We start from the raw sequence: 24763 nt of genomic DNA, 5'->3' as shown, positions 1-24763 counted from the left end.
AAAAAAAAAAAAAACTTGAGAAAATGGTGGAAGACTTGCTAACAGGAAATTTCCCCAATATCATGAAGGAGGAAAAGATATTTGTCCAAGCTCAGCGAACTTCATACAGGGTAGATCTCAAGAGAAAATCTCCAAGATATATCATAACCAAACATGCTCTAAAACCAAAGACAAAGAATCTTGTGAGCAGCCTGGAGAAAAAGAAATATCACCTGCAATGGACAACCAATTAGACTGATTTCTGATTACTCAGCAGAAACCATGCAAGAAAGCAATGGGATGCCATATAAAGAACACTGATAAAAAGAACTTCTAACCAAGAATTCTATGTCCAGCCAAATTGTCCATCAAATATGAGGGTGAAGAAGATGTTCTTAGACAAACAGAAATAGAGGGAATTTGTGAAAACCAGGCCAACCCTGCAAGAAATGCTTAAAAAAGTCCTTCCAATAGAGAATGCACAACAGAGATCAACAAATTAAAATCAGGACACTGGACATCAACACTTAAAAACCAAATCAGAAATAGATGCTCAAAATAAGCTCATGAAACATTGTACACAAAAAAACAAGGGAGTCAATCTGCAGATTAGGCCAACAACAAGGCAAATAGAGGAAATAAAAGTTCTAAGTACAAAGCTTCCAAATGGAGAGGAAGACAGGACAATGTCCTTACAGAATAGACTATTCAAAAATTAGGGAGACCAGAATTCACTCCAAGGTAACCAGAGAAAGAATTAACAATCCCCCTAAGCAAACCCAGAAAGAAGAAAAATATATGGGTTTAGTAAGCACCAAAACAACAATAAAAAAGAAAAGAGAGGAAACACTTGACAACAAAATGAACTCAGCACAGAAAAGTATACGGACCAAGGAAATCTACAACATGATAAAAACACAATAGAATGGTAGGAATCAATTCATACCTATCACTAATTACTCTCAATGTTAATGGACTTAATGCACCAGTCAAGAGAAAGAGAGTGGCAGATGGGATAAGAAAAGAAGAGCCATCAATATGCTGGCTACAAGAGACCACCTTAAACACAAAGATAAAAACAAATTAAAAGTTAAGGGGTGGAAAAAATATACCAAGCCAATCGTAACAATAAAAGAGCAGGAGTAACAATATTAATTTCTAATAAAATAGACTTCAAGGTGAAAAAAAGCATAAGGGACAAAGAAGAACATTATATGATGCTGAAAGGATCAATTGATCAAAAAGACATTACCATAATAAATATCTATGCAACCAATGAAAGTGCTCCAAAATATGTAAAGTGAATATAAATATTGAAATGAAAAATAGACAACTCTACAATAGTACTAGCAGACTTTAGCACACAACTTTCAAGGAGGGACAAATCAACTAGAAAACAACTAAACAAAGACACAGAAAAACTCAACAACACAATCAACCAATTTGACCTCATACACACAAACAGAGCACTCCACCCAACAAAAGCACAATTCACATTCTTCCCCAGTACTCATGGATCATTATCCAGAGTAGATCATATGTTAGGACATAAAACAAGTGTCAATAAATTAAAAAACACTGAAATACTACAAAGCATCCCCTCAGACCACAATGCTATAAAATTAGAAATAAATAATGGGAAGATCAATGAGAAAACATCAAACATGTGGAAGGCGAATAATACACTGCTCAAAAACTACTGGGTAATAGAAGAAATGAAATGTGAAAAAAAAAAAAATACTAGAAACAAACGAGAATGAACATACATCTTACCAAAACCTATGGGACACAGCGAAAGTCATACTCAGAGGTCAATTTATAACAATAAATGCACACATCAAAAAGGAGGAAAGAAACAAATTGAACACTCTAACTCAACAACTCCAACAATTAGAAAAAGTGCAACAAAAGAAACCCACAGTATCTAGAAGAAAATAATAAAAAGCAGAGCAGAAATAAACAAAACAGAAAAAGCAACAACAACAAAAAAAAAACATAGAAAATCAACAAAACAAGAAGCTGGTTCTTTTAAAAGATTAACAAAATTGACAAATCACTGGCAAATCTAACAAAAGAAAAGATGCTAATGACAAGAATAATAAACAAAAAGGGCGACATCACAACAGAACCAAGTGAAATAAAAAAGATATTGACAGAATATTATGAAGAGCTGTATTCCAACAGATTTGAGAACTTAGAAGAGGTGGACAAATTTCTAGAAACACAAGACCTACCTAAACTATCCCAGTCAGAAACAGAATACTTGAGCAGTCCCATAACAAAGGAAGAAATTGAGAAGGTCATAAAAAAACTTCCCACAAGAAAAAGTCCTGGCCTTGATGGTTTCACTGGAGAATTTTACCAAACATTCAGGGAAGAGTTGACACCTATACTAGTCAAACTATTCCAGGACATAGAAGAAGATGGAATACATTCAAATTCATTTTATGAAGCAAGCATAAAACTGATACCAAATCCAGAGAAAGACACCATTAAAAAGGAAAACTACAGAACAATATCCCTCAGAAATATAGACGCAAAAATCTTCAACAAAATCCAGACCAATAGAATACAACAACATATATAAAAAATAATAATACATCCTGACCAAGTGCAACTCATACCTGGTATGCAAGGATTGTATAACATCAGAAAAACAATCAATGTAATCCACCCCATAAACAAAGAAAAGGAAAATAAACATATAATCATATCAAGTGATATAGAATTGGCATTTGATAAAATTCAACACCTGTTCCTGTTCAGAACTCTCACCAAAATAGAGATAGAAAGGAAATCCCTCAATAAAATAAAGGGAACATATGCAAAGCCACGTTGCTTGGTTCTACAATCGATGCCAACGGAAGCAGCAGTCAGGACATTAGAAGACATGTAGCATTGGGAAAGTCAACTGCGAAGGAACTGTATCAAGTGCTGAGGAGCAAGGATATCTCCTTGAGGACTAAGGTGCGCCTGACACAAGCCATGATATTTCCAATCGCCTCGTATGCATGTGAGAGCTGGACAATGAATAAGGAAGACCGAAGAAGAGTTGATGCTTTTGAGTTGTGGTGCTGGCGGAGAATGCTGAAAGTACCATGGACTGCTAAAAGAACTAACAGATCTGTCCTGGAGGAAGTGCAGCCAGAATGCTCCTTGGAAGCAAGAATGGCCAGACTTCGTCTCACTTATTTTGGTCATGTTGTAAGAAGGGACCATTCCCTGGAGAAGGATGTGATGCTTGGTAGGGTGAAGGGTCAACGAAAGAGGGGGAGGCCTTCAACGAGATGGATTGACACGGTGGCTGCAATGATGGGCTCAAGTATAGCAGGGATTGTGGGGCCAGCACGGGATTGGGCAGTGTTTCGTTCTGCTGTGCATGGGGTCGCTATGAGTGGGAAATGATTCGATGGCACTTAACAACAACAACAGCAACATGCAAAGCCAATGGCCAACATTTTGTTAACAGAGAAAGACTTAAAGCCCTCACCTCATGAATGGGAAACAGACAAGGGCACCCTCTATCACCACTTCTATTTAACATTGTATTGGAAGTCCCAGTGAGGGCAATAAGGCAAGAAAGAAAAACAAAACATATCCAAATTGGCAAAGAGAAAGTAAAGCTATCTCTATTTGCAGATGCTATGATCCTATACATAGAAAACTCAGGAGACTCAGGAAAAACAAAACAAAACAAACAAACAAACAAAAAAAAAAAAAACCACTAATGGAACCAATAGAGAGGTTCAGCAAAGTGGCAGGATACAAGGTCAACATACAAAAATCAGTTGGATTCCTCTACATCAAGAAAGAGACCTCTGAAAAAGAAATAAGGAATAAATCTTACCAGAGACACAAAAGACCTATACAAAGAAAGCTATCAAACACTATCACAAGAAACTAAAAGGGAACTACATAAATGGAAGAACCTGCCTTGCTCATGAATAGGAACACCGAATATTTAGAAAATGTCAATACAACCCAAAGCAATCTACACATTTAATGCAAACCTGATCCAGATACCATCAACATTCTTAAGGATACTAACTTCACATGGATAGGAAAGAGACCTTGGATAAGCAAAGAACTACTGAAGAAGAAAAACAAAGTGGGAGGTCTCACACTGCCACATCTCAAAACCTAATATACAGCCACAGTAGATAAAATAGCATGGTATTGGTATAATGATAGACAGACAGACCAACGGGACAGAATCAAAAACCCAGAAATAGAACCATCCATCTATGGCCAGCTGATCTTTGACAAAAGACTAAAAGTCATTAATTGGGGAAGAGATAGCCTCTTTAACAAAAGGTGCTGGCAAAATTGGATATCCACCTGTAGAAAAATGAAACAAGAGCCCTACCTCACCCTATACACAAAAACAAACTCAAGTTGGATCAAAGACTTAAATGTAAAACCCAAAACTATAAAGTTCATCAAAGATAAAATAAGGGCAAATCTGTTGTTGCTGTTGTTATGTGCCATCGAGTTGGACCTGACTCATTGCGACCCCTCCTTGGGTTTTTGAGGCGGTATCTACTATGGAAGTAGATTGCCCAACTTTCCTTCCGAGGAGTGGCTGGTGGGTTTGAACCGCCAGCCTTCTGGTTAGCAGTCAAGTGCCTTAGGCACTATGCTACCAGAGATCCTAAGGGCAAGTCTAGGGGTGCTAATTTACAGCATAAATAGACTACCAAGCAAAACCCAGAATGCACAGGAGGTGGAAGAGAAGCTAGATGAGTGAGACCTTTTGAAAATTAAATTTTTATGCTCATTGAAAGACTTCTTCAAAAGGGTAAAAAGAGAACCTACAGATTGGGAGAAAATATTTGCCTATGACATATCTGACAAAGTACTTACCTCCAAAAATTTATGGGAAACATCAATACCTTAGCTCTAAAAAGACAAACAATCCAATTCAAAGATGGGCAAGGGACATGAACAGACACTTCACTAAAGATGATATGCTTGCAGTCAACAAACACATGAGGAAATGCTCATGATCATTAGGTATTAGAGAGATGCAAATCAAGACAATGATGAGTTATCATCTCACCCCAGCAATAATAACAAAGTTCAACAGGACAGAAAATAACAAATGCTGATGAGGTTGCAGAGAGATTGGAACTTTCATACATTGCTGGTGGGACTGTAAAATGGTACAACCATTGTGGAAAATGGTATGGCATTTCCTAAAAAAACTGAAAACAGACTTACCATTTGATCTGGCAATGCTATTACCAGGAATATATCCAAAAGAGGTGAGAGATAGGACAAGAACAGGCATATGCATACCCATGTTCATTGCAGCACAATTCACTATAGCAAAGAGATGGAAACAACCTAAATGTCCATCAACAGATGAATGGATAACCAAATTATGGTCCATTCATACAATGGAATACTATGCTACATTAAAGAGCGATGAAGAAAATGTAAATCATCTCACAACATGGATGAATTTTGAGGACGTTATGCTGAGTGAAATAAGTTAATCACAGAAGGACAAATATTGTATGAGCCCATTACTGTAAAAAGTCAAGGGAAGATTTGCTTAGGGAAAGGAACTCACTTTGTAGGTTACAGGGGATGGGACGGAAGGGGAAAATTTTGGATTATGGGGCCCACACACTGAGTAGGGTAAGGGGAGGGATGGTATGGAAAGAGTCTGTGACCAGCATGATAACATTGGGGAAAGGAAGGACACCAAATTGTGCACATAATATATATAGATGTCAGAGGCTAATACCAGTATATGCACAATACTGTATTACCACTAATACCAAACACCAGGCTATAGATAAATGCCTAAACAACTGAGAAGACCAGATGGGGTTTGGTGAACAGGAATATACTCTAGACCAATGATAGATTCAGTTGAGGCTAATCTTGCACAGATTCTAGTGATACAAAATAGCCACAATCATTACAGAAGCAACAGAAGACAGACTTGGAATAATCCCTTGGGGACAGCCAAAACACCGTGGAAGAGAGAACCACCAGGTCTGGTGATTCAGGACCATAGTATCTGGGGACACCAGGTTCGATGGCACAACATAATACATATGGTGATGACAGAGCAGAGCCAGGCACTAGGGATGCAGGTAAGGGGAGGGCAAAGAGGTTTTGAACAGCTAAGCAAGACAAACTTGTCTGTCAGTTTGTCCTACTATTTTGGCTTGTGTGTTGCTGTGAGGCTTGGGGCTGTGCCACCGATGTTTCAAGTGCTGGCAGTGTTGCATACGGTTCACAGGTTCAATGCAGCTTACAGACTGAGATAGACTAGGAAAAAGGAAAAGGCCATCCACTTCTCAAAGAAATGGCCAGGGAAAACCTTATGAATAGCAGAGAAACACTGTCTGATACATTATTGTGCAACTTTGTGAATAGCCTGAAACATTATCTGACACAGTGCAGGGTGATGAGCCCCTTAGGTCAGAAGGTTTTCAAAATATGACTAGGAAAGAGCTTCATCGTCAGAGTAGGACCAACCTTACTGATATGGATAGAGTAAAGCTATTGAGACCTCTATTTGCTGATGTGGAATGACTCAAATTGAGGAGAAATAGCTGCAAACATCCACTAATAATAGGAATATGGAATGTACAAAGTATGAATCTAGGAAAATTGGAACCTGCCAAAAATGAGATGGAATGCATAAAGATTGGTATCATAGACATTAGTGAGCTGAAATGGACCAGTTTGGCCTTGAATTAGACAACCATATGATCTACTATGCTGTGAACGACAATTTAAAGAGGAATGGCATGGCATTCATCATCACAAAGGATGCTCCGACATCTGTCCTGAAGTACAATGCTGTCAGTGATAGGATAATACCCATATGCCTACAAGGAAGACCAGTTAATATGACTCTTATTCAAATTTATGCAGCAACCACCAAAGCCAAAAATGAGAAAAATTAAAGATTTTTATCAACTTCTGCAGTCTGAAATTGAGCAAAGGTGCAATCAAGATGTGTTAATTATCACTAGTGACTGGAATGCAAAAGCTGGAAACAGAAGAATCACCAGTAGTTGGAAAATTTGGCCTTGGTGACAGAAATAAGTCTGGGGTCAAATGACAGAATTTTGCAAGACCAACGACTTATTCTTTGCAAATACCTTTTATCAACAACACAAATGATGCCTATACACATGGACTTCACCAGATGGAGTGCACAGGAATCAGAGTGACCACATCTGTGGCAGGCGGTGATGGAAAAGCTCAATATCTTCAGCCAAAAGAAGGTCAGGGGCTGATTGTGGAACAGACCATTAACTGTTCATACGAAAGTTCAACTTGAAGTTGAAGACAATTAAATCCACAAGACCCAAAATATGACTTTGAATATATACCTCTTGAATTTAGAGACCATCTAAAGAATAGATTTGATGGATTGAAAACCAATGACCGAAAACCAGAAGAATTATAGGATGACATCAAGAACATCATCCATGAAAAAAGAAAGAGGTCATTAAAAAGATGAGAAAAGAAGAAAATACCAAAATAGGTGTCAGAAGAGACTCTGAAACTTGCCCTTGAATGGAGAGTAGCTAAAGGAAATATAAGACATGACAAGATAAAAGAGCTGAACAGATAATTTCAAAGAGCTGCTTGAGCAGACAAAGCCATTTACTATAATGAAATGTGCAAAGACCTGGAGTTAGAAAACCAAAAGGAAGAACATGCTTGGCATTTCTCAAGCTGAAATGAAAGAACAGGAAAAAAAATTGAAGCCTCAAATTGCAATATTGAAAGATTCTATGGGAAAAATATTGAATGATGCAGGAACCATCAAAAGAAGATGGAAGGAATATGCAGAGTCACTGTACCAAAAAGAACTAGTTGATATTCATCCATTTCAGGAGGTGGCTCAAATGCCACTCAAAAACCAATGGTATTAAAGGAAGAAGTTGAAACTTGACTGAAGGAATTGGTGAAGAACAAGGCTCCAGGAATTGACAGAATACCCACTGAGATGTTTCAACAAATGGATGCCACACTGGAGGCACTCATTCAGTTATGCCAAGAGATTTGGAAGACAGCTACCTGGCCAACTGACTGGAAGAGATCCGTATTTGTATCCATTCCAAAGAAAGGTAATCCAACAGAATGTGGAAATTATCAAACAATATCATTAATATCACACACAAGTAAAATCTTAATGAAGATAATTCAAAAATGGTTGCAAAAGTACATTGACAGAACTTCCAGAGGTGCACGCTGGATTCAAAGAGGATGTGGAACAAGGGATATTATTGCTGATGTCATATGGATCTTGGCTAAAGCAAAGAATATCAGAAAGATGATTACTTGTGTTTTATTGACTATGCAATATTTGATTGTGTGGATCATAACAAATTGTGGATAACATTGAGAAGAATGGTAATTCCAGAACACTTAATTGTACTCATGAGGAACCTGTATATAGACCAGGAGGCTGTTCTAACAGAATAAGGGGACCATTGTATGGTTTAAAATCAAGAAGGGAGTGCGCCAGGGTTGTATCTTTTCACCATACTTATTCAATCTATACACTGAACAAATAATCTGAGAAGCTGAACTATAAGAAGAATGTGGTATCAGGATTAGAGGAAGGCTCATTAACAACCTGCAATACACTGATGACACATCTTTGCTTGCTGAAAGTGAGGATGACTTTAAGCACTTACTGATGAAGATTGAAGAATACAGTCTGCAGATGGATTACATCTCAATATAAAGAAAACAAAAATCCTCACAACTGGACCTATAAGCAGCATCACGATAAATGGAGAAAAGATTGAAGTTGCCAAAGACTTCATATTGCTTGGTTCTACAATCGACACCAATGGAAGCAGCAGTCAGGACATCAGACAACATATAGCACTGGGCAAGTCAGCTGCAAGGGGACCTTTCAAGTGCTGAGGAATAGAGATGTCTCCTTGAAGACTAAGGTGTGCCTGACACAAGCCATGGTATTTTCAATTGCCTCATATGCATATGAGAGCTGGCCAATGAATAAAGAAGACCAAAGAAGAACTGATGCTTTTGAGATGTGGTGCTGGAGAAGAATGCTGAAAGTACTATGGACCGCTAAGAGAACTAACAAATCTGCCCTGGAGGAAGTGAAGCCGAATGCTCCTTGAAAGCGAGAATGGCCAGAATTCATCTCACCTACTTTGGTTATGTTGTCAGAAGGGACCATTCCCTGGAGAAGGATGTCATGCTTGGTAAAGTGGAGGGTTGGTGAAGGAGGGGAAGGCCCTCAACGAGATGGATTGATACAGTGTCTGTAGCTACGGGGTCAAGTTTAGCTGGGATCGTGGCCTTGGTGCAGGACCAGGCAGTGTTTCGTTCTGCTGTGCATAGGGTTGCTATGAGTCGGAGGCGAATCGATGGAACGTAACAACAGCAACAACAAATACATAAAAATCTTCTTCCACAAACTACTTTGGTGAGTAGTGACTGGTGTCTTGAAATTTTTTGAGTGGACATATAAGATGTCGCTAATGGTCTCCCCTCATCTGAAGTGAAGAAGAGTGAAGAAAACCAAGGGCATTTGGAAACAAGCAGCCCTAAGATATGATGGACCAGAGGAACTAGATAGTGCCAGGCTACCAATGCCAATCACTGGGAAGGGATCAAAATCAGAGGAGAAATGTGGAAAAAAATTCAAAAACACAATAACAACCAGAATTACTTGTCAGATGGACCCCTTAGACTATGTCCCTGGGATACACTTTGGGCCTGGAATAAGACTCACTCCCAAGGGCTGGCTCTCAGCCCAACAGTAGTAAGACTTACATGCAGAACACCCAACCCATGGTGGTGCACCCACTTACTCTATGGAGATATACCCTTTGGGAGCAATTGGCCATGGGGCACCAGAGGGGCAGCATTCACATGGAGGGAAAGCTGGACAGAGAGGAGTGCGTAACTAAGAAGGCCACAGAGAAGGGAAAGAGGAGGGTTAGCAATTGGCAATTAGGGTTAGGGTTGGCAATGGTAATCAGAGAGTGAAATGAACTGTTGAATGTAAAACAAATTTTGCTCTGTAAATTTGCACCCAAAGCACAATTAAAAATAAAATTAATTTATAGAAAATCCCAGTCATCTAGTTTCTCTTCTGCTCTTTATGCATTTGGGGTTATGCTTGATAGTCTATTTATACCATAAATTAGGGCCCAAGTTTGCCCTTATTTTATCTTTGATGAACTTTACAGTTTCAGCGTCTACACTGAGGTCTTTCATCCATCTTGAGTTCATTTTTAAGCATGGTGTGAGGTATGGGTCTTGTTTCATTTTTCTGCAAATGGATATCCTGCGCCATTTGTTGAGAAGACTGTCTCTTCCCCAATGAATAGGTTTCAGCTATTTGTCAATGATTAACTCTCCATAGGTGGATGGATCTATTTCTGGACTTTCAATTCTGTTCCACTGGTCTACGTGTCCATCATTGTACCAATACCAGGCTGTTTTGACTACTGTGGCTGTATAGTAGATTTTGAGATCTGAGAGTGTGAGACCTGCTACTTTGTTTTTCTTCTTCAGTAGTGCTTTGCTTATCCGAGCTCTCTTTCCTTTCAATATAAATAGTGATTGATTTTTCCATGTCCTTAAAGAATGTTGACGGCATTTGGATTGAGATTGCATTAAATCTGTAGAACATTTTGGGTAGTACTGACATTTTCACATTATTCTTTCTTCCTATCCATGGACATGAGATATTCTTCCTTTATGTAGATTTGTCCTGTACAATACGTTGTCTGATTTCTGTTGTTGATTTGTCCTGTAAAATACGTTGTCTGATTTCTATCTGTACAATACGTTGTCTGATGCCTCCATGCATGTTGATTGTGGACACAATAAAATGAAATCCTTGACAACTTCCAACTCTTCCATAAATCCTGTTGATTACTGTTCCAGTTATGATGACTTTTTTTTCCCTTTATGATGTAATCTATACTGAAAGGCTGTAGTCTTTTATCTTCATCACTAAGTGACTCAAGTTCTCTTCATTTTCATCAAGCAAGGTTAGGTCATCTGCATCTCAGAGGCTGTTAATGAGTCTTCCTCCAGTGCTGATGCCACATTCTTTTTCATATAGTTGAGCTTCTTGGATTATTTTCTCAGGATACATACTGAATAAATGCAGTGAAAGTAAGCAATCTTGACACACACTTTTCCTGATTTTAAACCATGCGGTTCTCTTCAAACAACTACCTCTAGTCTATGTACAGGTTCCTCATGGACACAATTAAGTGTTCTGGAATACCCTTCTTCACACTATTTCCATAACTTTTTTATGATTCATAAAGTCAGTAAAACACAGATAAAGATCATTCTGGTATTCTTTGCTTTCAGCCAAGATTGTTCCATGCTTTCTCCTGAATCTTGCTAAAATTTCTGGCACTTCCCTGTCAATATACTGCTGCAATCATTTTTGAATTATTTTTAGGAAAATTTTACTTGAATGTGATATTGATGATATTTTTTTATAATTTTCACATTCTGTTGGATCACCTTTCTTTGGAATGGGCAAAAATATTGATCTCTTCCAGTAAGTGGGCCAGGTAGTTGCCCTCCAAATTTCTTGGCATAAAAAAGTAACCACTACCAGTGCTGCGTCTGCTTGTTGAAATATCTCAGTTTGTATTCTGTCAATTCCTAGAGCCCTGTTTTTCACCAATTCGTTTAGTGCAGCTTGGACCTTTTGCTTCAACCATCGATTTTTGATCATATGCTACCTGTTGAAATGGTTGAATGTCGACCAGTTCTGTTTGGTACAGTGACTCTGTGTCCATCTTCTTTTGACGCTGCAACAATCAATATTTTTCCCATAGAATCTTTCAATATTGCCACTCGAGGCTTGAGTTTTTTCTTCAGTTCTTTAAGTTTGAGAAATGCTGAGCATGTTCTTTTCTTTTGGTTTTCTAATTCCAGGCCTTTGCACATTTCAGTATAATACTTTACTTTGTCTTCTCAAGCTACCCTTTAACATCTTTTGTTCAACTTTCATTTCATAATTTTCATTTGCTTTAACTACTCTCTGTTCAAGAGCAAGTTTCAGAGTCTCTTCTCCCATCCATTTTGGTATTTTCTTTCTTTCCTGTCTTTTTAATGATCTTTTGCTTTCTTCATAGATGATGTTCTTAATATCATCCCACAATTTGTCAGGTTTTTGGTCACTGATGTTCAATGCATCAAATCTATTTTTTAGATGGTCTCTAAACTCAGATGGGATATAACAAAGGTCATATTTTGGCTCTGGTGGAGTTGTTTTACTTTTCTTCAGCTTCAGCTTGAACTTGCATATGAGCAATTGATGGTCTGTTCCACAGTCACACCTGACCTTTTCCTGGCTGATGTTTCTGAATTTCTCCATCACTTCTTTCCACAGATGTAGTTGATATGATTTCTGTATTCTATCTGGTGAGGCCCATGTGTATAATTGTTGTTTATGTTGTTGAAAAGGTAATTGCAATGAATAAGTCATTGGTCTTGCAAAATACCATGTGATCACCAGCATCATTTCTATCATCAATGCTGTATTTTCCAACTACTTATGCTACTTCTTTGTTTTCACCTTTCACCTTCCAATCACCAGTTATTATCGATACATCTTTATGGCATGTTTTGTCAACTTCAGACTGCATAAATTGGTGAAAATCTTCAATTTCTTCATCTTTTGCTTTTGTGGTTGATGCTTAAATTTGAGTAATAGAGTATTCAATATTCTTCTTTGTAGGCATATGGGTATTATCCACACTGACAGCACTGTACTTCAGGATAGATATTGAAATGTTCTTTTCTCACAATGAATGTGATGCCATTGTTCTTCAACTTCTCATCTCCAGCATAGTAGACTATATGATTGTCTGATTAAACTTACCAATACCAGTCCATTGCAGTTCACTCACATCTAAGATACTGATCTTTATGAATTCAATTTCATTTTGACAACTTCTAATTTACAAATAGTCCTGGAAAAACTAATATCCTTTTCCCATAATTTTTCAATCTGTATGTTGAGTAAATAACTCAAGAAGTTTGACTATATGAAGAATAATGCTGCATCAGGATTGGAGGAAGAATAATTAACAAACCTGTGATATTCAGATGACACAATGTTGCTTGCTGAAATCAAAGAGGACATGAAGCACTTACTGATGAAGATTAAAGACTTCAGCCTTCAGTATGGATTACACCTTAACATAAAGAAAACAGAAATCCTCACAACTGGACCAGTAAGCACAATCACAATAGAAGGAGCAAAGATTGAAATTGTCAAGTCTTTGATTCTACTTGGATCCACAATCAACACCCATGGAAGCAGCAGTCAAAAAAACAAATTTGCTGCAAAAGACCTCTTTAAAGTGCTAAAGAGCAAATATATCACTTTGAAGACTAAGGTGCATCTGTCCCAAGCCATTGCCTTTTCAATATACTTCTATGCATGTGAAAGCTGGTCAGTGAATAAGGAAGACCAAAGAAGAATTGACACATTTGAATTGTAGTGTTGGCAGAATAGTGAATGTTCCATGGGGTGCCAGAAGAATGAGGTACCCGTCTAGGAAGAAGTACAGCAAGAATGCTCCTTAGAGGTGAGAATGGAGAAACTGTCTCTCATATTTTGTCATGTTATCAGAAGGGACTAGTCCTTGGAGAAAGACACCTTGCTTGCTAAATTAGAGGGTCAGGGCAAAAGGGGAAAACCCTCAACAAAATGGATTGACACAGTGGTTGCAACAATGGGCTCAAGCCTGGCAAGGATTCTGAGGATGGCACAAGAGTGGGGATTGTTTCATTCTATTGTACATAGTGTGAATAGTGAATCAAAACTGACTCAATGTCACCTAACAACAACTCTATTATTCTGTTCTATAGTCCACACTCTCCTGACCAACCCTATACTTATGCACTAGAGCTCAAACACTTTCACCTACTCAAGAATATTATTGTGGTTTATATCCTACCTGTTTGCTGGATTATCAATTTTACTCTCTGTCACAGTATTCCTCTGTCTTCCATTTTTTACTGAAAACAAAAGGAAGACAGAAGAATTGATGCATTTGAGTTATGGTGTTGGTGAAGAATACTGAATATACCATGGACTGTCAGAGAATGAACAAAGTAGTCTTAGAAGAAATACAGTCAGACTTTGGTTTGCTTCCTTTGAGTGTGTCATCAAAAGACCAATTGCTAGGAAAAGGAAGCATGGTTGGAAAACTAGAAGGTCAGAAAAAATGAAGGACAACTTCAGTGAGATGGATTGACACAATAGCCTCAAGAGTAGACTCAAACATACCAATAATCATGAAGATGCCCCAGGGTAGGACAACATTTCATTCAGTTATACATAAGCCATGAGTCAGTGCTGACTCAATGGCAACTAACAACAACAGTAATATTCTTACATACAAACATGCTGCATTTTCTCCCATTTCAATTAATTTTTTTTTTCTCTTAACCCCAACACTAGCTACCACTCCATGTATCTGCTTCCCTTTATAAGAAAACACAAAGAACCATGCCTGATAATATAGGAAGGTATGCGAACTACAGATTGAAAAAATAGAAAAGATCAACCCTGTGCCACATTCTAATAAAATTCCTGAAAACCAAAGACAAGAAGAGAATTTTGAAACCAGCAAGAAAAAATCCAAGGGTCCTTCATAAGAATCGGTGTATATTTCTCCCCAGAAACTCTTGAAGACAGAAAACAATGGAGTGACAGATACAACGCATTGAATGAAAACAATCACTAACCAACAATTCATTTCTCAGCAAAGCTGTCATTCAAAAAAGAAGGGGGAATCAAGACATTCTCAAATAAATAAAAGGTCTGATAATTTACCACTATGGGACCAGCTCTGCAAGTATTACTCAAGGAAGTTTTCCAAATGAAAAGGTAAGAACATTAAACAAATTCTCAAATGTATAAAGCAGGAAAAATGAATAAGAGAGAGGGAGAGAGAGACAGATTGTCATAAAACATGGATAATCATAAGGACCAAGTAAATGACATGTTCAGGGAATAAACTCAATAATTTAATCCCAACAAGCAATACAATATCAACTTATCAAGAAATATGAAAAATGTAAACCTGTCAGATATAGAATTTACAATGATGTTAAGGGAGACTTACCAACAGAAATAAGGGTGGAAGGAGCAAATCAGGAATAAATTTAACATGTTAATGTATGTTACCTGTATGTGTTAAATACTGTCATTGTTGCAAGTTGTATAATGAAATATGGGTGGTACCACTAAGAAATCACTTAGAAACAACACATACAATAAAAGAATGAAGAAATTAAAAATGCTCATCCCAAGAAACCAGCCAAACACAAACAGTAACAGAAAAGAATAAAAGGACAAATAAGATATGAAACACTCAAAACACAGACAGCAAAATAGATGAGGCAGACATTTCATTTTCAGTAATAACCTTAAATGAAAATGGTCTAAGCCCCCATGCAAAAGACAGAAAGTGGTGTAGTAGATTAAAAACAAACAAACATGATCTATCCTTTTGCTGTATACAAGAAACAAATCTTAGACATAAGGACACACAGACTGAAAACAGAAGGATGGAAAAAAAAAGTATTGCATGTAACTAAGAAAAAAAAAAGAATGAGGGTTGCCATGCTGGTATCAGATAAAATAGATGTAGTCAAAATGTATTACAGAAGATAAAGAAAGATATTACATAATAATAAAGGAGTCAACCCAGCAAGTTGTTTTTGTTAGGTACACTCTAATCAGTTCTGAGAACGAAACACTGCCTCATCCTGTGTCATCCTCACAATCATTTTTATGTTTGAGTTCATTGTTGCAGTGACTTTGTCAATTCATCTCTTTGAGAGTCTTCTTCTTTTTCACTGACCCTCTACCAAACATGATGTCTTTCTCCAGGGCTGATCCCTCGGATAACATGTCCAAAATATGCTAGACAAAGTTTTGCCATTCTCACTTCTAAGGAGCATTTTCGCTATACTTTTACCAAGACAGATTTGTTCAGTCTTCTGGTATTTATTCATTCTCAGTAATCTCCAACACCATAATTCAAATGAATCAATTCTTTGGTCTTTTTTGTCAAGCTTTCACATGTACGTGAAGCAACTGAAACTACTATGGCTTGGTCAGGCATACCTTAGTCCTCAAAATGACATTTTCACTTTTTAATAATTTTAAGAGGTCTTTTACGGTAGATTTCCCCAGTGCAATATGTTGTTTGATTTCTTGACTGCTGCTTCCATGGGTGTTGATTGTGGATTCAAGTAAAATGAAATCCTTGAAAACTTCATTTTTTTCTCCATTAATCATGTTAATTATTGGTCCAGTTGTGAGGATTTTTGTTTTCTTTATGTTGAGCTGTTATCCATACTGAAGGCTAAAGTCTTTGATCTTCATCAGTAAATGTTTCAAGCCCTCATAATTTTAAGCCACTCCATGGAAGGAACACTGAGTAATCTACTTCTGTAGTGATACTGCCTCAGAAACCCATGGAGAGGTCACTATGACTCAGCTCCCGCTTGACAGCAGTGAGTTTGGTTTTTGTGGTTTTAACTTTCAGCAAGCAGGATCGGATCATCAACCTATCACAGGTTGTTACTGAGTATTCCTTTAATCCTGATGCTGCATTCTTCTTATAGTCCATCTTCTCAGATTATTTGCTCAGCATACAGATTGAATAGTGAAAGGATACAATCCTGATGCAACTTTTCCTGATTTTAAACTATGAAGTACCCCTTTTTGTTCCAGTGAGTATTTCTCAGTCTATGTTTCTGCATGAGCATAATTAAGTGTTCTGGATTGCACATTCTTTGGAATGTTAGCCGTAATTTGTTATGACCAATATGGCAAGAAGACATAACAATTTTAAATCTATATATACCTAATGTCAATGCTCTAAAATACCTGAAATAAATACTGACTAGTATTATAAGAGAAATTGACAGCTCTGAAATAATAGTTGTGAAGTTTAACAAACCACTTTAAATTCTAAACAGAACATCTAAAGAGAAGATCATTAAGGACACTGCAAAGTTAAATAAAACCATTTACCAATCTGACATAATAGATATGGCACCTGTCATCAGAACAGTACACATTTTTCTCCTGCACACATGGATCATTTTCCAGAACAGACCATATCTTAAGACTCAAACCAACTGTCAACAAATTTAAAAATACTTTAATCATAGAAAGCATCTTCTCTGATCATAATAGTATGATCAAAGAAGTGAGCAATAGGAAAAATATGGGAAAAAATACATAAAAATTAAGTAACAAACTATTAAAAATCTATTGTGCTGTAGAAACAATCAAAAATAAAGTTTAAAAAATTCTTAGAAATCAACAAAAATGAAAGTACAACATATGCAAACCTTTGGGACACAGAAAAAGCACTCAGAGGGAAATTCATAGCAATAAATGCCTTTATTAAAAAAGAAGAAAAATACAAAATCCAGTATCTAAACTGACATCTTGAACAAATAGAAATATTTGAGCAAAAGTAGCCAAAATTTACCAGAACACAGGAGACAATAAAGATTAAGGGTAGAAAAAAACACAACAGGAATGGAAAAACAATAGAAAGAACAATAACAAACAACAAAAAAAAAACCCACAGAAGTTAGTTCTTTAAAAGATCGATAAAATAGAGAAACCACTGGCTAGGCTGACAAAAGAGGGAAAAAAAATATATATAGGAAGGGGTAAATACCTAAATGAAGACAAGAAACTGCAGCCATTACAACAGATCTGAGATAAAAAGGATCAAAACAGATTTTTCAACTATGAGAAATTATACTCCTAGAAATTTGAGAACTTAGATGAAATGGACAAATTCTTAGAAACACCCTACCTACCAAATTTAATACAAACAGAGGTAGAAAATCCAAACAAATTCATTACAAAAGAAGAGACTGAAGATGTCATTAACAACAACAACAACAACAAAAACTGGCAACAACTAAAAAAAGTTCAGGACTAGATGACTATAGTATGGAATTTTAATGAACATTCAGAGAAGAATTAACACCAATTCTACTCAAACTCTTCAACAACATAGAAGAGAAAGGAACATTCTTAACTCTTTCTATAAAGCCAGAATAACCCTGATACCTAAACCAGGCAAAGACATCCAAATTAAAAAGAAAAGCTTACAGACCAATATCCCTCATGAACATAGATGGAAAGATTTTTCAATTAAATTCTAACAGAATTCAGCAACATATCAAAAAAATTATACAGTATGGTCAAATGGGATTCATGTCAAGTCTCAAAGGATGATTCAACATTAGAAAATCAGTAAGTATAATCCATTATATAAATAAAGCAAAGGGAAAGGATTAGAAAAAGCAATTGATAAAATTTAACACCCTTTACTAATAAAAACAGGAATAGAAGGGGAGTTTCTTAACATAATTAAGGGTATATATTTAAAACCAACAGCCAACATTAATAATTAAAGGTATATATGTGAAACCAAAAATGTCACTTTGAAGACTAAGGTGCATTTGACCCAAGCCATGGTATTTTCAATTGCCTCATATACATATGAGAGCTGGATGGTGAATAAGGAAGACCAAAGAATTGATGCATTTGAATTATAATGTTGGCAAAGAATACTCAAAGTACCATGGAAGAATGAACAAATCTGTTTTGGAAGAAGTACAGTCAGAATGTTCCTTAGAAGTGAGAATGGCCAGATTTTGTTTCACGTACTTTGGTCATGTTGTCAGAAGGGACCAGTCCCTGGAGAAGAATAACCTGCTTGGCAAAGCAGAAGGTCAGCAAAAAGGGGAAAACCCTCAATGAGATGGATTAACACAGCAGCTCCAATGATAGGCTCAAGCATGGCAAAAATTGTGAGGATAGCACAGGACTGAGCAATGTTTTGTTTTGTTGTACACTATGAGTTAGAGATGACTCAACAGCTCCTGAAAGCAACAATATATAAAACCAATTGTCAATGGAGAAAAACTGAAAGCCTTGTCATTGAGAATAGGAAAGAGACAAGGATGTCCTTTATCATCACTCTTAATTCTATATTGTACTGGAAGTTCTAGCCATATCCGAAGCCAAAAAAGTGATAAAATGTATCCAAATCAGAAAGAAAAAAAGTAAAACTATGCCTATTCACAGATGGACCTCTGGTGGCATAGTGCCTAAGGCATTTGACTGCTAACCAGAAGGCTGGTGGTTCAAACCCACCAGCCACCCCTTGGAAGGAAGATTGGGCAATCTACTTCCATAGTAATACTGCCTCAGAAACCCAAGGAGGGGTTGCTATGAGTCAAATTTGACTCAATGGCAGTGGGTTTGGTTTGGTTTTATTCACAGATGAAATGCTACTACCATCCATAGAAAACCCTGAAGACTCCACAAAAAACTATGAAACCAAATCTTTTGTAAAAATAGCATAACAAACATAACAACAAATGCACAAAAAGAAAATAGATTAGTGGGATCTCATAAAAATTAAAAACTTATATGCATCAAAATATTTTATCAAAAGACTAAAAAGGCTACTTATATATACTCAGAAAAAATCTTCAGAAACAACAAATCTGATAAGAATCTAATCTCTAAAATATATAGAAAATTTCAACAATTCAACAAAAAAAAAACAAACAACTGCTATAAAATGGGCAAAGGACATGAACAAAATCTCCACCATAAAAGACATCCAAGCAGCTGATAAACAAATGAAAAGAAGCTCACAATCATTAGTCATTATAGAGATGTAAATCAAAACTACAATGAGATACCAACACACTCCAGATGAAATGGCACTATTAAAAATAAATAAATAAATAAGAAAAACAGGTATCAACTAATGTTGGCAAAGATGTTGATAGACTGGAACTCTCACCCATTGATGATGGGACTGTAAAATGGGACAACCACTATAGAAAATAGTAAGGTACTTATTAAAAAAAACTAAAATAGAACTATCCTATGATCCAGTAATCCTAATCAAGCACATGAGGACAAATATTTTATGATTCCACTCTTAAAAGAAGACAAGAATAGATACCTATATAAAGAGTTAATCATTGTTCATTGGTGGTTATATGGGAGAGGTAGAGGAGGGAAGCATAGATCATAGATATTTGCTATTTTTGGTGATAGGAAAAGTGAAATTGAATGTGGATGTAGTGAACACAGTATGACTAAGTAAATTATATAGTTGAGAAGTTCTCAAGAGAAAAAGATTCAGGTAATAAAAATTTGACATATATAACATGGCAGCAACTTCAACAACTAACCAAAAATGAGCATTCAGATCACATATGGATGGGTATAGGCATATAGGTATACGAGTAGGCACAGGTCTATACATATTTGTGAATAGATAGAATTATCTATTGTTGTTGTTGTTGTTGTTATGTGCCGTCGAGTCGGACCAACTGATAGCGACCCCTCCTTGGGGTTTCTGAGGCAGTATCACTATGGAAATAGATTGCTCAACCTTCCTTCCGAGGAGTGGCTGGTGGGTTTGAACTGCCAGCCTTCTGGTTAGCAGTCAAGTGCCTTAGGCACTATGCTACCAGAGCAAGTATCTATACGTACATGTAAATACACATATTGTGTAGGCACATATATTCATTGAAGACACAACTATAGATAATGCTCAGATATAATCAAACATCTTCAAAGTTTGGTTTTCTAGGTTTGTAAGCTTAGCACTATATTCTTATGGGACAACTCAGTCAATTGGCATAATGTAGCTCACAAAGTTCATGTTCTGTGTCCCAGTGAAGTGAGTAGCATCTGAGGTCATGAAAATTATGTCTAAGATACAATTACTGGTTTTGACTTGTCGGAAGCAAAAGAGTAAAAAGGTAACTAAAGTCAGAGAGAAGAAACAAATCTACAAGGCTGATAGCCTACTTGAGCCTCATCTTCCCTCACACCAGAAAGACTAGATAGTGTCCAGCTACTACCATTGACTATTCTAACTGGAGTCACAATAGATGGTTCCAGATAGAATGGGCGAAAAATAGAGAACAAAACTCAAGTCTTTAAAAAAAAAAAAAAAAAAGACAGACTAACTGAGCCTATTTAGACCAGACGACTTCCATATTTCCCTCTTTTTTGTATCTCCATGTGTCATTATAAATAGTTTTTTTGTGATTTGTCTACCAGCTCTCCAATTCTCTACAATTATGTCTATCGTCCTATTTTACCAAACTATCAACTTCATTAGTTATTGTTTATTTTGGTTCTGGAATTCCATTTTTCCCTTCAAATTTCCTAATTTCACTTTCTGTAATTTCTAACTGATTTTAAAAAGTTGAAAACTTTATTTATCTCCGTGAATTCCTTATGCATATTTAAGAGTCTGAAATCAACATGTGTCTATTTTTCTCTTATTTCTGCTAATTCTTACTCATGATGTCATTTCTCCTTGTATGTTTGGTTACTGTTGTTAATGAGTTGAATATTATGTGTTAAAAGTTATTTAAGGAAATCATTTGAGGTACAGAAGCTATTATATTCCTCCAAAGAAGGCTCCTGGTAAGGATAGCAATCTATGACAACTTTAATTCCAGATCAAGACTTGAAGTTTTCTTATTTACTGTGATCAAGCCAGGTTTCAGTCTGTTCAAGAGCTTTTTATTATTGATACATCCTTACTTCTAGGTCTCAGTACTTGGTATTCAGCCCACAGTGTCAGTTGCTTTTACATATAAACTCCAAATTTTGATCATTTAGTCCTATCAGGCCACTAAAAATTCAGTTCAGATTCTTAGTTGCCTCTTCCAAAATAGGAAATGTGTGCAAGGCCAAAATGGCTCCAAACACTAGGCATAAACATTAGAGTTTCCCTCCTCTCCTTGGTCTAGTAGTTTCTGCTTTTTTACTGCTTACATATTTTAAAGTAAAAACCAAAACCAAAATCAAAACAACTTTATCAGTTTTACTTAGTTCCCATTATGAGAAGTAAAAGATGCATATTTATTTTTTGTCATTAAAAAGTCCCAATTTAGAGGTATAGACAACAAATACGAACCCTTTTGTATATACCATACTGTGTTGTCAGTGAAGGCTAACATGGGTATATGGGTGGATAGATGGGTGGACAGGCTGAACGATTAGGTATGTCTATGAAATGGGGAGTGTATCCAAGAACATATATAGGGTTGGCAGACAATGGTCCTATAAGTTTATGTGAATGATCAGAATTCCCAGGTGTATAGTAGAGCTGACAAGGGGCAAGGTTTGGTCACTGCTTGGTCATAGCCAGCTACCCAGAGGAACCAAGTAGTTGGACCTGCAGGTTTGGGACCATAGTTGCAGGGGACATCAAGCTCAATTGGCATAACATACTATACAAAATATTGTTCCACCTCCTACTTTGGCGAGTAGCAACTGGGATCTTAAAAGCTAGCATGCTGCCATCTAGATGCAACGATGTGTCTCTTCTCATCCAGAGCAAAGAAGAATGAAGAAAACCAAAATTCATAGAAACAATTAGTCCTAGTTACTGGTACACCACCTGATCTGCAGCCTATATGTCTATGAGACCAGAAGAACTAGATGGTGCCCGGCTACCACTGCCATCCACTTGAAAGGAGATCTATGTAGGAGATCCTTGATAGAGAGGGAGAACAATGTGGAACAAAACTCAAAATCATTTGGAAAAAAAAAAAAAAGGCGGGGGGACTAGGTTTGCTGGTCCGATAGAGCCTGATGGAACCACTGAGACTGTGGCCCCTAGCTGCCCTTCATGTCTGGAATTGAACCCTCACCCAAATTACAATTAAAAAAAAAAGTCCCAATTTATTTTAAATTTGAATAAATATGAAATAGAATTTCCATGACAAGAATTCTAATAGTAACATAGATATTTAAATAGAGCCTGGAACTTTGCCATGAGATTTTTTGGAACTTAGATGATAAAAGATACCATTACTTTCAATTTCTTATAATGATAACTTTGATCTTATCTCTTAGGACTTACCAACAAGAGCAAAGGATTCCTTGATAAGAGTTTGAAGATGGAATAGTTCAATGTTCTAAGTACAGATTTTCATTACCCTTCCAACCACATTCTGCATTTTACTTGAATTCAGAATATTCCCAAACAGGCCAAAATACCCCATTTATAATGCCACTATTTTTTTTTAACATTGAATTGTATACTTGAAATGGGTGAATTCTTTGGTACATGAATTACATTTTAATAAATCTTTTAAAATTATTCATGGCTCTGTATCCTTATTTGTGGATAACTTAATGGATAAGAACCAGAAAATGAATCCAGTCCCCAAAATGTGAATATTGATTTAGTGCCCATCTTCCCACGTCTCAATCATTTCTGATACTAGCTGCCCATGTGACACTGTCTTTTGGATACTACTTGGAGCTAGGGCAGATCTCACAGGTAAAAAAGATACCATTCTGTAGATTTCCAAATAGGCAGATGACAGCCACACGTTTGAGAGTCCTCACAACACCCTCACTTTCACAGGCTGGCTTGCCCTTTTCTTCTGTGTTCAATAATTCACTGGAATGACTGCTAGAACTCATGTACAATACTACTTATGATGATAACTTTATTATCCCAAAAAGATACTAATCAAGATCATCACAAGGAAGAAATGCACGCATGAATGATATCTCAAAGGGTTCCCACGTGTCTCCAAGAGGGTACATCATCACCTCCCCTTCACCGACCAGCAAACTCTCCATGGTTTCGCGTTCCTAAATGATAGGCTAAATCATGTCTCCTGAGGCTAGTTGGTATCAACCTCCCCAGGAAGCCTTTTCTTGTTGGTCCAGCCCCTAGATGCTAAAACAATTCCATAGTTATGTCCTTGAAGTCCCACAACAAGGTACCCCAATTACTCCAATGGTTATTTCTCAGGAACCAAGGACAAAGGCTACATTACTTCAGGTAAAGCTAAATTACTTATCTCCCACCTTGCAAAGTCAGTACTCTAATTTAAATGTCAGGGGTACAAAGGCTATAAAACAAATATTGAAAAGTTATTAGAAACATAGTTCTTAATGGCAGAAAAAAAAATTAGGCTTAAATTTGGGCTCTATACTTACTATATGTGTGATCAAGAGGCAGTTGGTTAATATCACTTGGCTTTCAGGTTTCTCAAATAATATGGGATAAACACATCTTTTTTTTTTTTTTTTCCCACCTGGAAGCAGAGACTGAAACTAGATTGCTGTTCAAGTGATATATTGTGGGAGTGCTTGTAGGTGAAGGAGTGAGGAGAATAGAATAAGGTATGGGAAAGAATTTAATGAGACTGTGGTCTCAATTAGAGACTAGCTTTAGTCTGTTCTCTCAGGGAAGCCAGTCAGTCATTGGTTGAAGACTGAGAGTGACCATGTGAAAGGGTACAGTTCTCAACACAAGGGAATGTCAGCTTTAGTGGTCATTGCTTTCTGCCACTGAGGAAGGGTGCACTGGCCAGTGAAGAGGATTTAGGTGAAGCATCACCAGTATCTACTTATAATCTCTCCCTCATATTATTACTCTGTTGTTGTTGTTGTTAAATGCCGTCGAGTCGTTTCTGACTCATAGTGACCCCATGCACAGCAGAACGAAACACTGCCCAATCCCGCACCAGCACTACAATCCCTGCTGTACTTGAGCCCATCATCGCAGCCACCATGTCAATCCATCTTGTTGAAGGCCTCCCCCTCTTTCGTCAACCCTCCACCCTACCAAGCATGAAATCCTTCTCCAGGGAATGGTCCCTTCTTGCAACATGACCAAAATAGGTGAGACGAAGTCTGGCCATTCTTGCTTCCAAG

General features: G+C 37.0%; 1 protein-coding gene across 1 annotated transcript in view; it reads right to left on the bottom strand.

The window, feature by feature from the left end:
* SPATA48 (spermatogenesis associated 48) overlaps positions 1-24763 on the bottom strand; it is a 191187-nt gene that overhangs the window by 137547 nt on the left and 28877 nt on the right. The window lies entirely within an intron of this gene.

The sequence above is a fragment of the Orycteropus afer genome, unplaced genomic scaffold (assembly GCF_000298275.1).
Source record: "Orycteropus afer afer isolate SDZICR_OR568_19922 unplaced genomic scaffold, OryAfe1.0 scaffold00115, whole genome shotgun sequence".
In the NCBI taxonomy this organism is placed as follows: Eukaryota; Metazoa; Chordata; class Mammalia; order Tubulidentata; family Orycteropodidae; genus Orycteropus; species Orycteropus afer.
This window is presented reverse-complemented; position numbering and strand designations above follow the sequence as displayed.